Raw genomic sequence first — 16,454 nt, 5'->3', positions numbered from 1 at the left:
TGGACCCTGCGCGGGCGCAGGTGGGGGGCGAGGTTATGCAACTGCATCTGACGCGGCCGGGTCACCGAGGGGCGTCTGGCAACTTTGGCGACGCCAGCGAGGAGCGGGGCTGCGCCTCTGCGATGTCGGTTCCAGACAAACGCCACAGCTTCCTGAGCGCCCGACAGCCTTAGCCAGGCAGAACTGGGGGATCCGGGGGCGGCCGTCTCCCATGAACATTTCGAGGCTTTTAAGTATTTTCCAAACTAAAGCGCCCTGGAAAGTACGGCTGATTAACTTCGGGGGGGATGAGTTGGAGCAGAAGGGCCCTGACGCCAGCCGTTGAGGAGAAGCGCGAGCAGCAGTGAAGGCAGATGCCCACGTGAAATGCCAGTCTCCACCACTCCCTGGGGTTGGCACCTTCCCTGGGCTGCGGGCTGGGGTCGGTGCCTGCGGGGCTTCTGGGTGCCTGGCATCCCGAGTCAGACCAGAACAGGCGTGGGAAACCAACCAACGCTGCAGACCTAAGACAGGGCGAGCTGGCGGGCGAGGGCAGGAGGGAGAAGGGAGCTCGCGGGCAGCCCTGGGCCGGGGCAGCGCCTGGAGCCCAAAGTCAAGAGCGAGAGCCTGCATCTTGCTGGTTCATGCTCAGGGCTCCAGGCTGACGTCCCCACTGCTTGGATAAAGAGCCGCTCCCTGTGACCTCAGCATTCTACTACCCAAAAATATGCCACAGGGAGAGGGAGCCAGTGATAAGGAGATGCCAGGAGTGGGGGAGGAGAGGTGCCTCTGGAGTAAATAGGAGAGAAAATGGGTGCGTTTTGCTTATCTACAGCCCAGGGCTCCTGCCCGGACCCCTCTCCTGCTGTTGGTCTGTGCCGGGGGGCTGGATACGCTCTGGGCCCCTGCGCCAGAAGCAGCGGTGAAGGAGTTTACTTTGACCTTGTCTGCTTAGGCACTGAAATTCTGCGGAAGCATCCCGAGGTGAAACTGCAAGAGTGGGAAGGAACTTTGGGGGAGCCCTGCCTTGGCTGGGAAGCCAAGCGATCATTTCAGAAGACTACAGCTCAGGCTAGCACAGGGTAGACGTCTGTGCACTTGAACGCTTTCCCCTGAACGAGGACTTGCTAGAGGGTTACCTTTCCATATCTCAGTGGAGGGACTGTCAGGGTGACTGCGCTGGCTGGGGTCTTGATTAAAAAAATACCACTCACAAGACCCGGGCCATGCCCAGAGTAGTACATAGGTGAAAATGATATAACCCTTATTAAGCTTACACTACAGCAGGTTACCGTCATTTCACCATGCAGAGGCGAAAAGTGCTGGTTTTTACTATTCCCCCACACTGTGCTGTTTCTTACATTCATATCCTGTTGAATATTACTTTCGAAAGTTCATATTTATCTTTGCAATTTTTTTGCAAGACTGATTAGCAAACATGCATGGGGGCTCAAAGGAAAAATGGAAGTCCTGCCATCTGCATGCCTCACCAGATATTAATCATTTACTATCCATGTTTACTACTTACATTAGATGGCACTGCTCCTCACGATGGTTTTATTAGAGGCGCATTTGGTGAAGGGGAAAAAAAAAGTCTAGCACAGCTATCACTAATTGCGTGATTTTGCATAAATTACGTTAGCCATGGAGAGTTTTGTTTCCTTCACTAAATTCATCATTTTGTTTAAAAGATTGAAAATTCAGTTTAATTTCTTTAGCTAAATGAAAGACTCTTTCTTAAAGACAGGATGTCCTTGAAAAGCTAAATATGTCTTTAAACTTACTACAGTTGCCACGACTTTGTATTTTATCATTGTGATTAAGACTTTGAGCTTTTACGTAAGTCAGGCCCTTTACCCTATTAAGAAACAGAACGACTGGTTCAGAAATAGGCTAACAAGGCAAAAGCTGGGGAGCTCCATGTCTGCACAATGAGATTTCTGCAAGCTCTATGGGGGGCTGGGTACTCTATTACTCTGTTTACTTTGGGGGCTTCTCTGTTTTGCCAGTTATTTTCCCCTGTGACAGGAAAGGGAATTTTTGTGTTTTGTTTCTCCCTCTGTAGGGAAATTTTTTTAAATAAATCAATAAATAAGAGAAAGACTTATACGTGAAAGGCATTCATCTACAAGGAAGACTCCTACACATTGAAATAAGCAGTCCAAAAATCAAAATGATTCTCAGAAATAACAATGGATCGAAGCAGAGCGACAGGACAAACCCGTTCATGTAGACATTTGTATTCTCTTGTTTGCACCCAGCCATGGCTATCTCATTTAGAGACACAACTACTGAACTCTGGAATATGAGAAGCAGGTGACTTACGCTTCTCAGAGACTCATGATACAGAAACGGTCACAGCTACATCCCAAAGCAGCAGCTCTGTGGTCAGAAATTTACATAGGAGGAAAATGACAGGTTCACCAGGGATTTTAATGCTTGTGAAGGATGCTGTTTAACCCGTGCATAGCACCCAAGAAGCTCAGTTGGGAAGGCTGGCAAATTCTACATACTTGAGGCAAACCACTGTCATTCTGGGAACGTGAGGTCATAAAAACTCCCCAGATAAAACCAGTGTCATCGTCATTTTTAATAGTCCTTCATAAATGTGAAGCGCCACATCCCCTCCCCACCATAATTCCACTGGTTGGAGACCTGCATTCCCCAACCAGAAATTAGCTGGCATGATTTATGAAGCAGATCTTCTTCTGTCTCCTCACATACTTGATTTTAATATTTCATAACATTATGGAGTGACTTCAGTATTTTAAAGCAAGATTTAATATGATGGACACTACATGACGACACTTTCATTACCATGAAACTCTCATACAAACATTGAGAGACGTCTATCAAACACCGGAGCTAACCTATGATGCGTGTGTAGTGAAACTTCGTGACTTTCAGTTTATTTAACATGTACATTGTTCTTATACATTAAGGACAGAATGCAGACTTGCAGGAACCAAACTACAGGGACCCTGACAGGATTGCTGTAAACAAGTTGTTTGGACAATGTCTTGTGTTAAGCACTAAGCCATGAAAGTACAGGTTTGAACCTTTGGACCATGTGTGATAATGTGTCTGTTTCAGATCCTGAAGGCACTAACTAAGGTATTTCCAGGCAACCAAGGATCTTACCTCTCACACTGAGAAAAACCATAACTTCAGAGACATTTCCTGGTGCCAAATTCAAGTCCTTTCAGAGAACCCTGTACTGTAAGTCACAGGATATTCAGTGTGCATCTGAGTCATATGTGCTTTAAACATTATTCAAACCATCATGAATGGGTTGAGGGACTTTGCGGTGTACAAAGATGTCACCAGATGACAAATCACTATCTGAATAAATACAAAACATTCTAACTTGACAAGTGTGTCTCCTTCTGCTGGGTATATATTCCCAGCTCTAACTGGGACTGAGAGAAAACTAACTTGAATGGAGAACAGCAGATATTAGGGACAAGCCGGAATTATGATTCCAAATTATAAACCTTTTGGCTAACAACATATTTCAAAGGGATTTGGAAATAACTCTCCCCAAAGTCATTATTTGTGAATATTTATTTTATAGAGCACTGAACTGTTTATTCAAAGTATTGCACATCTATAGACATGTTCTTTTTCCCACCCTATCCTGCTGTTAGGAAGTTTGAGCAAAAAAAAGAAAAGAAAGAGATTCTTGCATCTCTGCATACCGTACATTCATGTGAATTATACTACTCTATCCAAAAGAATGGCAAACAAACAAACAAACAAACCCAGCATATCAAAATGCTTGTTGAAGTTTATATTCTACTTAATATGGAAAATTCCAATTCAGTCCTTACTAATCTAGCTTTGGCCATGAAATGAAATGCAGTAAACTACAGCATATGAGAGACATGGGAAGGAGGCTACGGAATGCTGAAAACACTACAGGCAGCCTTGCAGATAAAAGTTGCTCTCACTCCATCTCAGTGGAGATGATCACAGCTATATCCCAAAGCAGGGGTTCCATGGACAGGCACATCCCAGAGAGAAAGAGGAGAAAGCACAGCTGATGGCACGAGGGCCTTCTGACAGCTGTTCAGCTGAGGAAGCAGCAAGGGGCTATGTCATTCTCATGCCAACCTTAATGAAATGGAGTAGTCTTTGTGTTTCTAGGTCATTCCACTGGTGATGTGGGATCCCCCACCCTTGTTCTTCTCTAGGAAGGATCCTGTATTTGTCAACTGCCCTTCTTAATGTTTTTAAAAATCTCTTCTATATGTACTTAGTGGTTAGATTTTAGATAACTCTTACGACCTGCATTTTGTACAGTGCAATCTGCTTATTTTTGTAGTAAGCGATTTTACCATCCTTAAAACTGTAGCAAAGATATAAAACCTGGGATTTTTTAATGGGGCAAGCATAGGGAAGGTAGATGGATACGCGGATGGCTTTGTTCAGAGAGGACTTCTGATTTGTGGATATGTGCTGAGCTGTTGCAGCAGTGGCCAAGGCAATGTGTAAGGTGTTACAAGACCAAGTGAGAGGACTCCAAGAAGCTCAAGTCCAGGAGGAGAGGAGGTGGTGGCAAGAAGTGGCAGGAGCCTAAAGACTCCCAGGTAGAATCAGGATAGGAGATTACAGGCAGAGAGTGATGCCCTGGCTGACTTCGTGGGTGATGCTTGAGACTGGACTCCTGAGCCCAGCAGACATTAGTCCTGGAGCTTAAGCCAAGTGGGAGGGTGCTCAGGGCTATAGACTTGTATGGTAGGAGTGAGAAGTGACATCTGGCAAAGGTTGAGGTGCTGGGATCAGAGAGTAGAGGCACAGTTTGGAGTCAGTTTGAGGAGGAATCAGCAGAGCAGGAGGATCCTCTGTTGATATTTTAAACAAGAACATGTATTCTCAGAAGATTAAGACGGTATAACTGGAGGTGAACCAGAAGAGAGGAGTTGGAGACCAGTTGAGAAGGTGTCACAGGTGCAAATGAGCCAGTCCCAGTAGCACTGGGAAGTAAGTTAGGGGACAGCTATGAGAAAAACCTTTTGGCAGGCAAGTCTTTGTAATGTGGCAAGATAGAAAGAAGGGACTGAAGATGCTACCCAGGGCCAGCAAGGCGGTGGGGGATTTTAATGGAAACAGAAGTCTGCGAGCCAGCAGGAACCGGGGAAAAGATAGGATTTCTATTAAATATCTGAGTGTGAATTTTCAACTGGAAATACTATTTTAAAAAACAAGATTTTCATTATTTCTTACCTCCTAGAATGTCCAAGAGAAATACTTTCAAGTGGGAGGAAAATGGACGAAGCGATTCACAACGCAAATCCTTAAATGACTAAGCATAGTACTGTCTATAACAGGTGCTTAATAAATATTTAATGAGGCTACTAACACAAACCTAGTCAGTGATTTTGCTACCCACTCAGGAAATCCTGACTGGGAAATAATTGTTTTCTTCCATTTCCAATTGTAACTTTTTGTGTAGTAGGAATTAAAGAAAACACCATGAGAAGGCAGTAAAGAGGAAGACGACTTCCAGGGCTGAGCAGTCCTGACGTCCGGCCATGCAGTGTTTAGAAAAGAAAAAAGCACCAAAGGGTTGGGTTCTTTACCACCAAACTCAACCTTGGCAATTCCTTTGGTGAAAATTCAATTGGGTAGAAGTTGAGTTTTTAGAGAAAGAATCTCTTTGGATTTAGCGACCTAGTATTAGGGTAAAAGAAGCAAACGAGGAGAATTGAGAAAATGCATCTCACTGCGGTCAGATAAATTAATGTTCTTCTAACCCAAATGCTGACATTTTGGGTTAAAAAGAGTTTTCACCAGAACTCACCAAAAAAACTGGAGAGTTCATTGGGCCAGCATGAGAGAACGAGATGTCTGTCTCTTAGCCTTAACCTCACATCTCAATTTGACGTCGTGACTTCAACTCCATTGATCTCTGTGCCAGACCCACCAATTTCTCATTTTAAAAATCAATAAGAGTACTGCATAAAGATTATTTTTGTCTTTTTCCCTTGCGTAAATCACATTGCACAGTGTCCACTTAACCGTGCACTTGAGGCTCCCATAGCTTAGATAATGTGCCATGTGCAAATGTAGTGTGTGAAATTAAAGGAATGCTGAAAATATGTTTTTCACTTTCAAACCATATTTTTCATTTGACTTCTTGCCCAATGATAACTGCATTTCTCAATTACTTACTTTTCTTGTTTTAATGGTAGTTCTTAGCTCAGTGGCTTCACCATTCACAACCTCATTTAATTTGTTTTGCACTTGCTATTTATATTTTAGTCTCGCTGTATAATATTTATTCTGAATATATATCTACTTTATTTATTGTGTCTATCAGATTTATCCATGTGGCAAAAACACGCAGGGTGAGGCTGAATTATGGAAGTTAGCAGGTGGCTGGACACTGGACCCTCAGACAGAGTGCCCAGGCTCATTGACGGGGTTGGTCCCACACTGCACTGGGCAGGTCAACTACTGAGTGAGTGGCAGAGACTGGACCCCAACTCACTCCTGGTAATTATTTAAATTCCACACGGAAGCATCAGTTCTAACTCTGTATCTGAAGAGTCAGTGAGAGTGACCACTGGCAAATGCAGCTTTAAAGTATAACTCTAAGCCAACCGTACAGTTTTTAATCAGACAGTTAAGGTTGGAACCTTCTGGCGGTGATTCTCAAGCTTGTGTCTCTTAGGTCCTGCGTCCGGTGTCATCCACATGCACAACACATCCCGAGGTGTGCTGTCTTAGTGCACATCCACCTCACCATGAGGGCCGTGTACTGAGTGCTTCCTAGGAGCCGACCTCCTAAGCCCTGACCCAGCTCACAGGGAGTGCAGCGTGGTGGCGAGAGAACAGGCTCCAGGCCAGGCTGTCCTCCTTTGCCCTCCTCGCTCTGCCAGTAACTATCTGTGTGACCGTGGGCACGTGACTCCACTACCTGTGCCTCGGTTTCCCCATCTTTATTAAAAATAGTAATTTCTCCTTCAGAGGGTGTTTGGAGAATGAAAAGTTCAGACATACACAAAGCACAGAATGGTACCTAGCCTGTGTTGAGTGTTATACACAAGTCTTACCTTTTCTTATCTTTGCTCTCCCAGGTTAGATCACTTGCCCAGAGTTCTGGGCTATTAAGTGGAGGGGAAGTGCCAGAACTCAAAACCAAGCAGGTGGTCTCAAAGCCCCAGTTCTTAGGGACTATGGCCAGATATTAACCATGTTAGCAAACCACGGCAGCATGGGCAGACCTTGAGCACCCCCTCTCCAATGTAGAAAATCCAAAGTTATTCACTGTGCCAAGACTGTCAATGTATGAATGGCTGGTCTCAAACCCCAGATCCACGGCTAAAGAGAGCTGCCCCAAGCCATGGAATTCCTAGAAGGGAACAGAATTCTAAATGTTTTGCATCTCCAAACAGAAATATTTAAAAATAAAAAGTGTGAATATGCCCTATTCCTACTATGGGTCTGCTCTGTTACAATTTACTTGGAATTTGCCATCCCATAATTAATGGATGTTGTGAAAGACCTGGATTTTCAACCATGACAATGACTGGCCACTAGCTACCTCCTCTGTGGAATATGAATCCACCCCGTCTGTCGGTGCACAGCACAGCCCAGCCAGGCCAAGGCACAGACACTCTGTGAGCCTGTGTGGGAACTGCTAGTGATCATCTCAACACCTGGCTGATGTCTAGGTTCATTCCAGAGAAAAATGGAAGGGGCCCATCTTCCCTGCTCCCTTGTGACATTCACTCATTCATTAAGCCCTTCCTTCAATCAATATTTCTGGATACTTTTTATATACCACAAGCTTCTCTAAGCTTTGGGGATACAGCAGGAAATAGAAGACAACAAGGGATGAAAAAGATAAAGGAAGAAGGCCAGTAGTTCTTTATCGTGGGGACATCATTAAAATTATGTGAGGTGTTTAAAACAAAAAGTGGTACCCAGTCTCCATCCTCCAGAAGTTCTGATTTGCCTGGACTGGGGTAGAGACCAATATGCTTTTTCCTTCTTTCTTCTCCTTGTTTTGAATGGATTAACTTCCTGGCCTCCAAGTGTGGCCTTTGAGGGTGCCAGGCTGAGGGAATAGAGCCCTTAAGGAAAAATGTGTGTTTACCTCCTTCCTGTGGGAGGACAGCCACCCCCTGGATTTTCTTTTACGTGGCAGGAAATGCTCTCTTTAAAAATTCACACACAAAAACAAAAACCAAAAAAACTTATAAAAGGTTCCATTTCATCCACACCTATGCTCTCCTCCAAAGCTTCAAGAAGGCCGAAGCGTACAGGGGTCATGTGAGGTTTTGGAAAGATTTATGTTTTCCTTTTTAAGATCTTTTTAGCGTGCTCAATCCACAGAGAATCACTTCATAGATCATCAGTACTGCTTACTCACTACGAAGCTACCTTCTATTCATGAACTACACAGGCTTTTGCTACTGTTCTCTTTCTCTTTTCCACAAGCCTTGTAAAGTAGCAGGGCATCTGTTCCAAGGAGGTGCTGGAGAGATAAAAAGACAGAGGCAAACGTAGGAATATTTGCTGAAAATGGGACTCTTCATTGAGTTTAACACTTAATGTGTTATGTGTTGGGTGCTTCATAGAACGGGAAACCATACGATGTCCTGCTTCAGGTGCCTGCCCGAGCCTGCACTCTTGTTTTGCCCCAGGGTGAATTGTCACATTCCCTTCTGGACAGGAGATGGGGTTGCTGCAACTGGCCCTTTAAGAGCAGCCAAACCGATGGGCGTTGTGGCTGAAGGCCATCAGAACTCTATGAGCCTGATTCAAGGGAACAGCCCACAGATGTCCCACAGCTGACCTGGACTGATGTTCCAGCACACATCCCCTTCCCTTCCTGTGTCTGTGTGTGCATTTCTCTCGACTCACCATTCCCCCGACATCCTTTCTCTCTTTATACACCCCCATTTCCCTTCTCCTGCCTTCCATGTTCATCTCAATGGACAACAGCAGTGTGGCACGAGATTCCTAAGTACTGCTCTTCCTTATTTAGTATAATTTCATATTCACTGTTCTCAATTCAAATAACAGGCAAATGAAAGCTGTTTCATTCATATGTTTATGCCCCCCTGATAGAGTTTGGCTCTCTGTCCCCACCCAAATCTTACCTCGAATTGTAATCTCCATAATCCCCGTGTGTCAAGGGCGGAACTAGGGAGAGGTAATTGGATCGGGGGGCAGTTTCTCCCATGCTGCTATCATGATCGTGAGTGAAATCTCAGGAGATCTGATGGTTGTCTAAGTGTCTGGCATGTCCCCTGCTTGCGCTCATTCAGTCCTGCCACCTTGTGAAGAAGGTGCCTGCTTCTCCTTTGTCTTCCACCATGATTTTAAGTTTCTTGAGGCCTCCCCAGCAATGCAGAACGGAGAGTCCATTAAACACCTGTCCTTTATAAATAACCCAGTCTCAGGCATTTTTTCATAGCAGTGTGAGAACGGACTAATACACCCTTGGAAGTGACTAGACCCACGGGTATGCCCCAGACCCTCTATTGTTTTTTTCCCTCTGAAAGCCAGTGATTCATCCTCTAGAGCAGATTAGACAACTGAGGTCAGGAAAGGTACCATGCTCTGAAATGTTATTCCAAGCTGCTGAGATTTTTTAATTAAACTCTGAATTTATTTTGATAATACCATATCTTGGAAGAAAGTTGAGTACTGTAAGAACAAAGCTTCTGATAATTCCTAGCAAGTCACATTTTCTACAACAGTATGGGACCCCAGTATACTGCATGATTAAATATATAACCTGTACAATTTCTGTGCCATCCACTCATTTCTGTGAGTGTGTGTGCCATCTCCTTCTCTCCCCTCAGCACAGTAAACATTTGTACAACAACCACTCAAGATAGTTATGCCAAAGTTCAGAAGATAAAAATCTCTGGATATGGTTTTACCTCAACAAATAAAACTCTATCCCTTCTCCTTTCCACTTCTCTAATTCCTACTCAGGTTTCATTATACAGCCATGTTCTACCTAATCTGAGGATCCAAATAATGTAGAAAGACTCCTTGGAAGCCACTAATATTGTACACTCATCCTAAGTCTTGTTGCCATATCTCAGCTAAGACCCCAGCTCTAAGGATACTGTGATGTACAGTGTTAAGATTCTCTTGCTGGAGTGCAGTGGCACAATCTCGGCTTACTGCAACCTCCGACTCCCTGGTTCAAGCAATTCTCCTGCCTCAGCCTCCCAGGTAGCTGGGATTACAGGCATGCACCACCACGCCCAGCTAATTTTTGTATTTCTAGTAGAGACGGGCTTCACCATGTTGGCCAGGATGGTCTCCATCTCCTGACCTTGTGATCCACCCACCTCAGCCTCCCATAGTGCTGGGATTACAGGCATGAGCCACCGCGCCTGGCCAGTGTTAAGATTCTTAAACCAGTAAGTAGGGATGACTGAGCATAGGAGAAAGACGGTGCTTAGAGGGACCTACTCCACAGAACACTTACATTTGTGTTAAGCAGAGAAAACTGACACACAGCAAAGCAAAGTGAGCATCCTTCAGGCCTGCTCTTGTACATCTCTCAGGTGGAGCTTACCCTGACTCCCCAGGGAGCACTCTCAGTACCTCCCTCCTCTTACATGGTCCTGCACACAGGGGACTGGGGTCAGCCATCGACGTGTCTCTCCGCTGCTGGACTAGACACTGCCCAAGAACATGCCTTGTTTTTTCCTGTGTGCCCAGCATCCAGTATGGTGCCTGGGTCACCCTGGGCATGCAGGCACTGTTCGGTGAGTCAATGAAGGTGACAGATAAGGACCGGAGAAGGCATAGAAGACAAGACTAGATCTAGACCTCCAAACACAGACTATCCATGAGGAAGGAGGACCAGGGCACGGTCCTGGAAAGTGAACCAGCGGAAGTGAAGACACAAAGTCGAGACTGACCATGGTGTGTTCAGGAGACAGTGCAGGAAATGACTTAATGGAAGTCAGCAGATGGAGCATTTTTGAGCAGCCAGGAGAAATCTAGAAAGATGAGCAGGTAGGAAAAAGTATAGATGATCTTATAATAAAAGGCTCTTTGGAAGTGCTACCAACTGGGATGTATCCAGGTATATGCAGAGAAAAGTGATGTGTGCACTTGGAGCCAAGACTAGCAGGACCTGCAGGATGGGGAATGGGGGTGGGGTATGGGGGATGGAGAGCTGAGGGCAGGAGAGTTAAGAAGGCCAAGATCAGGGTGGGAACAGTGTGGAACTAAAGGGAAGAAATCAATAGGAGAAGGAACAGGAAGGAGAAACAAAATGAATAGGGCATGGTGACGACTGATATGGGGGGGATTAGACTGGGGAATGAATTAAGCAAGCCATTGGCAGCACTTGTTGGAAGCCTTCAGTATAAAAATACTGAAAGACTCTACTAAGCTGGAGATGGGTCTCTTGACCCAATGCAAAGCAAGTCCAGTCCTGCCTTTAACATGGGGTGTCTTCTTTGGCTCCAAGCTCAGCTGGGGTAAGCACAGTAGCTGTGTTGCTGGGTTGAGTTCAGGCCGCCCTTGCGTCTCAGGCATTACATCGTGTTAGACTGCCTCCCAAGGAAGACCACTGAGTCCTCCTCCTCCAGACTACCAGAGACACTGCCAAGTTCTTCATGCACAAAGAGATAAACCTTTGAAGACATTAGATGAAACTTTGTGAGGGAAGGATATGGTTTCATGTTTTTAAAATGTAGCTACTTATTATCATGCACAGAGAAGACAGAGGTTCACAACAGCTGCTGGTCAAGGAAAACATTAAACAACCAACTAACCTGGCAGAGTAACACCAGGATTGATAAGAGGTAGATTTTATTTTTAAGGAATAAAATATACAGTGTAAAGTAGACAATATATAGACCTTTTGTTTATTTTCTCTTCTCTTCACCGTCCCCCCAACAAAAATGACATCTTGTGTTATGAATGCTAAAATTTTGCTCTGTGCACACTTGCAACAAATAGCTCATTCAAACCAAGACAGTCTTTTCAGACTAGGCCATGGACTGCAAACTGTATGAGGGCCGTGAAGATTACAAGCACTAACTCTTTCTGCACACTTCAGTTAGGATTGTGTACACGGACCCCAAGGGCAGGTTATTTTCTCTACATTTGGCTATCAGCTTAGGAATGGAAGCCAATTACAAGAAATGCTCAAGTCTCCTTTTCTTCCTGGCATAGCTACCTCTGCAGTGAACCGAAGACCATGCAAAGCTTAGGATTTGGCCAAATCAAGGAAACATCGTGGTCTTTTCACACTACGATGATAATATAAGGGGGATCCATTCTGATGGTTGAGTTGATAGGCATTCCCATGGCCTTGCCGGAAAGACAGATTGCATCTTCAGCTCTAAATGATTTCCGTTGTCGTGAACACTACCTCCAAGCAGATATCCTGCCCTGAGTGTTCCGATGGGGTATCCTCAAATAAGACTGGGAAGTGGCAGGGAAAATAGACTCCTTTGATATAAGTCATTTTGGGGGGGGGGAGGTGGAAATCAATGTCCTAGTTTTAGTTTCAGATAAATCATGAATCAAATCATGCTGTTTAGTAAAACAAAAATATAGATTCAGCATAATCAGGAAGGCAACGCACTCCCCAAGTACATTCTAGTATGTATCTTTGTGTTTTCATGCGAGTGAGATTCCCATTAAGTCTAAAAAAGGAAGACCACCTCTTCTGTGTCCTGCCAACTCCCGCCTCTGATGGGCCCCAAACTATCAGCTGATTGTTGCTTCATCACTAGGAAGCCTCCAGGGTCAGTGGGACACTTGCTATCGTACCTAAATGTACTCATGAGCTATGTTCAAAGCACAGCCCTCCTGTCTCACACTCTGTCACTGTCATGATGATGGGAAAGGGGGAGGCAGGGAAATTAGTTCCTTTTACCAATCTCACAGGCGATTTTGGTGAATTGTTGGAACCAACTGTTCTGAACTCCTTTTGGCCATTATTAGCTGGCATAGCTAACTGCTGCAAATAAAATTATTTTTTTTTACATTGACATAATGTCTCATTTCAACAAGGCATATTTTCCAGTTGATTTTCACCAACATCATAAAATTTTGGTAATTCATTTCTGCTAATGTAGATTCCATTTAGACAGGATGAGCAAAGGTTAACATCAGCATAAGCTGAAAATCAAAGAACTGGGTAGTGAAACATAAATGAAAAGTCTGGGCCATTTAAGAGGGTCATTCTCTGGATCTTTTAAAACATGAGCACCAAACCCCAAGCATCCATGCTTCCCCTCCTTTGTTCTCACTGCCCTGAAGCAGGCCAGTGTGAGCCTGTGTGGTTTACATTATGTGGCTGAAGCAACAGACCATAGGTTTTTTTGTTGGTTGAGTGTGTTTTCTAAAATCACAGATATGCATGAGTGGGGGACTGCACCTAAGATAGGTTTTCTTCTGCCTCGATGCCTACATTTAAGCTCCATGAGTGCCCCTTTTCCCTGCTTTGGACTGGGTGGTCATCAGTTCTTAATGACAGAGGTTTCACTGCAATATTCTACACATCGAGGGAACGGGGCATCCATCTCCGTGTTTCCTCCAAGGAGCCACAGTTCTGCAAGAAAAGAGTTCCTCCCACATTGCTCAGTCACACAAGGGTGTCTGAATTCATCTAGTCACCCCTTTTCGGTCCTTCTCATCAGTGACCTCTGAAGAAGACAACAAATATAGGGAAAAAGTAACATTTCACTATATAAAGAAAATTAAACCAGATAATGAATCTAAGACACAGTCCGCCATCTATGGCAGCTGGCTTTGCCCCCAAGGAAAGGAGGACTTCCAGTTCTGAAGACTCAATTGGCGCCTATGAAACAGGTCTCTAAGCTAACTATTTCATAACACGAGTGACTTCATTTAGTGAGCGAGGTTCTGTTTCACCTCCCCTTCCCACTGGGAAGCCGGTGGTGAAGAATGGGATTTCATTTTCACCACTGTCCCATTCTGAGTAGCCTCATGTTCAGGCGCCCCCTCAGCATATGGAAGAAAATGCTGATCCAGTTCATCTTGAATCCCAGCCAGCATCTTTGACTCCAAGGTGTCTGAATAGTGAGAAAGCCACTAGAAAAACCTATAATTTCATACAGTCCCTTGCGGCACTCATCAGACTGCTTGCCTAGCTATCTTGCTATATGCGGGGACTGCTGGGCCCTGGGAGGTGTCTCAGTCAGACTGGCAGCTGATTGCATCCTCTCCTGCAAATCCCATCACAGGGTCAAACTGCAAACCTGCAAATCTGCACGGACATTTTAAGAATGGACAGAATCCAATGGAGAGTTTGTCTTGTCAGCTGATGGAACCCCACAAAGTTGCCTTCAGACTATTGAATCCGTTTTATTTCTAATTAAAACAGATGCTGACTTCCTTCCTTACAGTGCGTTTGCTCAAATATTGACGTATGTTCTGCTAAACACTTAACTATACATAGCTAAATACATACGCAGGCACGTATATACCTATGCATATATACACACGTACACACACTTGAAATTCATTTTCGTTCTTTATCGGGGCTCCCTCAAAACAATCAAAGATGACCTTTGGCAAATGACTTATACCCCCATCTCATCATATCTGGGTTTTTCTTATTCTGATACGAGTGGTTATACCTTCCAGAGGCCTGCTTCAGGTGTGGATTGGATTTTACCTTGTGTTATTTCCATGGGCAAAACCGGAACGATGCTGTACCTCCCTCCATTCTCCCCAAATTGGAAAACAGAAGGAAAAATAAATCTCTCCGAATGTGTTCTCTTAATACCACAACGATGACCGTTTTTGTTCATTTTTTTCCAGTATAATTTGTAGACTGCTTTGTTTCACCTAACATTATTTCGTAAGTGTTTTTCTATGATACTAAATAATCTCTATAATTATCCTTTTAATGGCCACCCAGAGTGAATGTAAACCATAATTTACTTAACTGTTTACCTATTGTTAGCCATTTAGTTGCTTCCATTTTTCACTTATTTAAGTTGGAATGCACATTTTCATATCAGCCATTAATTTAAAGCAGCATGCAGAGATGGCTCTCCATCACTAATCTAAAAATGCAGGGTTTATATATTTACAACTCACATTTGATTATGAAATTTAATTTGAGGGTAATTAAGACATTTATATTCCAAACAGCTCCTCGACATCTAGCTCTCTCGAGCCAAACAGGCACAACCATGACTAGCCATTTTCACCTCAAGACAGCACAGTCCAATGAGTTCTAAAACACAATTTTCTTATGAAAAATAAACTTTATGAACTCCTACTGCTTTAGAGCCAAGAGATTACCTCCCTGAACCAGAGTCCGTGGTTCTCTAGGGTGACCCAGCCGAGGCAAGCCATCGTGAAGAATGCTATTGTGGCTTCATGCTCAGTCTAGAATTCAAGGCAACCCTCGCTCAGTGCTCCCACACCTGCTGTGTTACTGGAACTACCTGGAGGTCCTTGCCTAACCGGCACCCAGATACACTGTGGGAACAAGATAAGGACATTGCTCAGATGAGTTTCAGTTGTTTGATGCTTTTAAAGTTTATCATGGATCACTTCAAGTTACAGAGTTTCTTGAGCAAGAGTAGTGGGTTAGCGCATGTGATTCAAACGGATTCAGCCGTTTCAATGGGTGTGGCCTACTAGTCATGCGACTCTGAGCAAGATGCAAAAAAACAAAACAAAACAAAATCGTGTGCCTCAGTTTCTCAATCTGCAGTATGAGGATATGAATAGTGGCTGCCTTGTAAGGATATGATGAGGATCAAATCTAGAAAACGCAACTGCTATGCATAGGGGAATGCTGACATTTGATTAGCATATAGGAGCACTTAACTACATGCTTACTGAATGTTAACGCTACACTGTAACGTATGTACATTCACTTGCTGAATAAATGCATGAAAGCATGATGAATGGAGTAGTGTGGGAGAAGGTTCCACTTGTCTCAGGGACAGTCCTTTGTAGAATGCCCCATTTCCTTTCATAACAAAATCATTTTCTTAATGGTAATCACTGTAAGCCTTACCCTCCACCCCCAATAAAGAGCAAATGAACACCCTGAAAAGATGTGGCCACCTTAGTAATTCTTAATGTCCAGAAATTCAGTTTTAAAGCTTTAGAAAATGTCATCCAGCCATCAGAAAGAACTCATAGCCTCATTTGAAGCCAAAATAAACCAGTCGCAAAAATTCCTTGGTGTTTTCCCTATCAGGGAATAAGAACAACTCAATTACTATTCCTGTTTGTTTTCTTTTTAAGTCAGCAATAACAAACTAAACGGATTAAAAATCCGAAGTATTACCATCATTTTTTTTTTTACTAACAACAAGATGATTTTTATGTACTAGCAACTCTCTATAAAACAGAGAAGAGCTTAGAATTTTTTATTATTATTTGGCCACTGGCAATTAATTCTTCTGATGTGTTGTATTAGTTTGATGGTTGGGTCCAAGACCTAGAATATTTCTTACCCCAGCCAACGGATGCCAGAAAAT

The 16,454-nt window shown here is 43.9% G+C and overlaps 2 protein-coding genes across 2 annotated transcripts in view; one reads left to right on the top strand and one right to left on the bottom strand.

Annotated features, from left to right (window-relative positions):
• Positions 1-16,454, bottom strand: part of DOCK1 (dedicator of cytokinesis 1) — a 545,861-nt gene that overhangs the window by 281,809 nt on the left and 247,598 nt on the right. The gene's annotated exons all lie outside the window — the stretch shown is intronic.
• FAM196A (family with sequence similarity 196, member A) overlaps positions 3,071-16,454 on the top strand; it is a 58,018-nt gene continuing 44,634 nt past the window's right edge. The window contains exon 1 of the mRNA XM_011967589.1: positions 3,071-3,198. The gene's annotated coding sequence lies outside the window, so the exon portion shown is untranslated. The remainder of the gene's footprint in view (positions 3,199-16,454) is intronic.

The sequence above is a fragment of the Mandrillus leucophaeus genome, unplaced genomic scaffold (assembly GCF_000951045.1).
Source record: "Mandrillus leucophaeus isolate KB7577 unplaced genomic scaffold, Mleu.le_1.0 Scaffold801, whole genome shotgun sequence".
Taxonomy (NCBI): domain Eukaryota; kingdom Metazoa; phylum Chordata; class Mammalia; order Primates; family Cercopithecidae; genus Mandrillus; species Mandrillus leucophaeus.
Note: the sequence above shows the minus strand (reverse complement) of the source record. Positions and strands in the feature narration are given on the sequence as shown.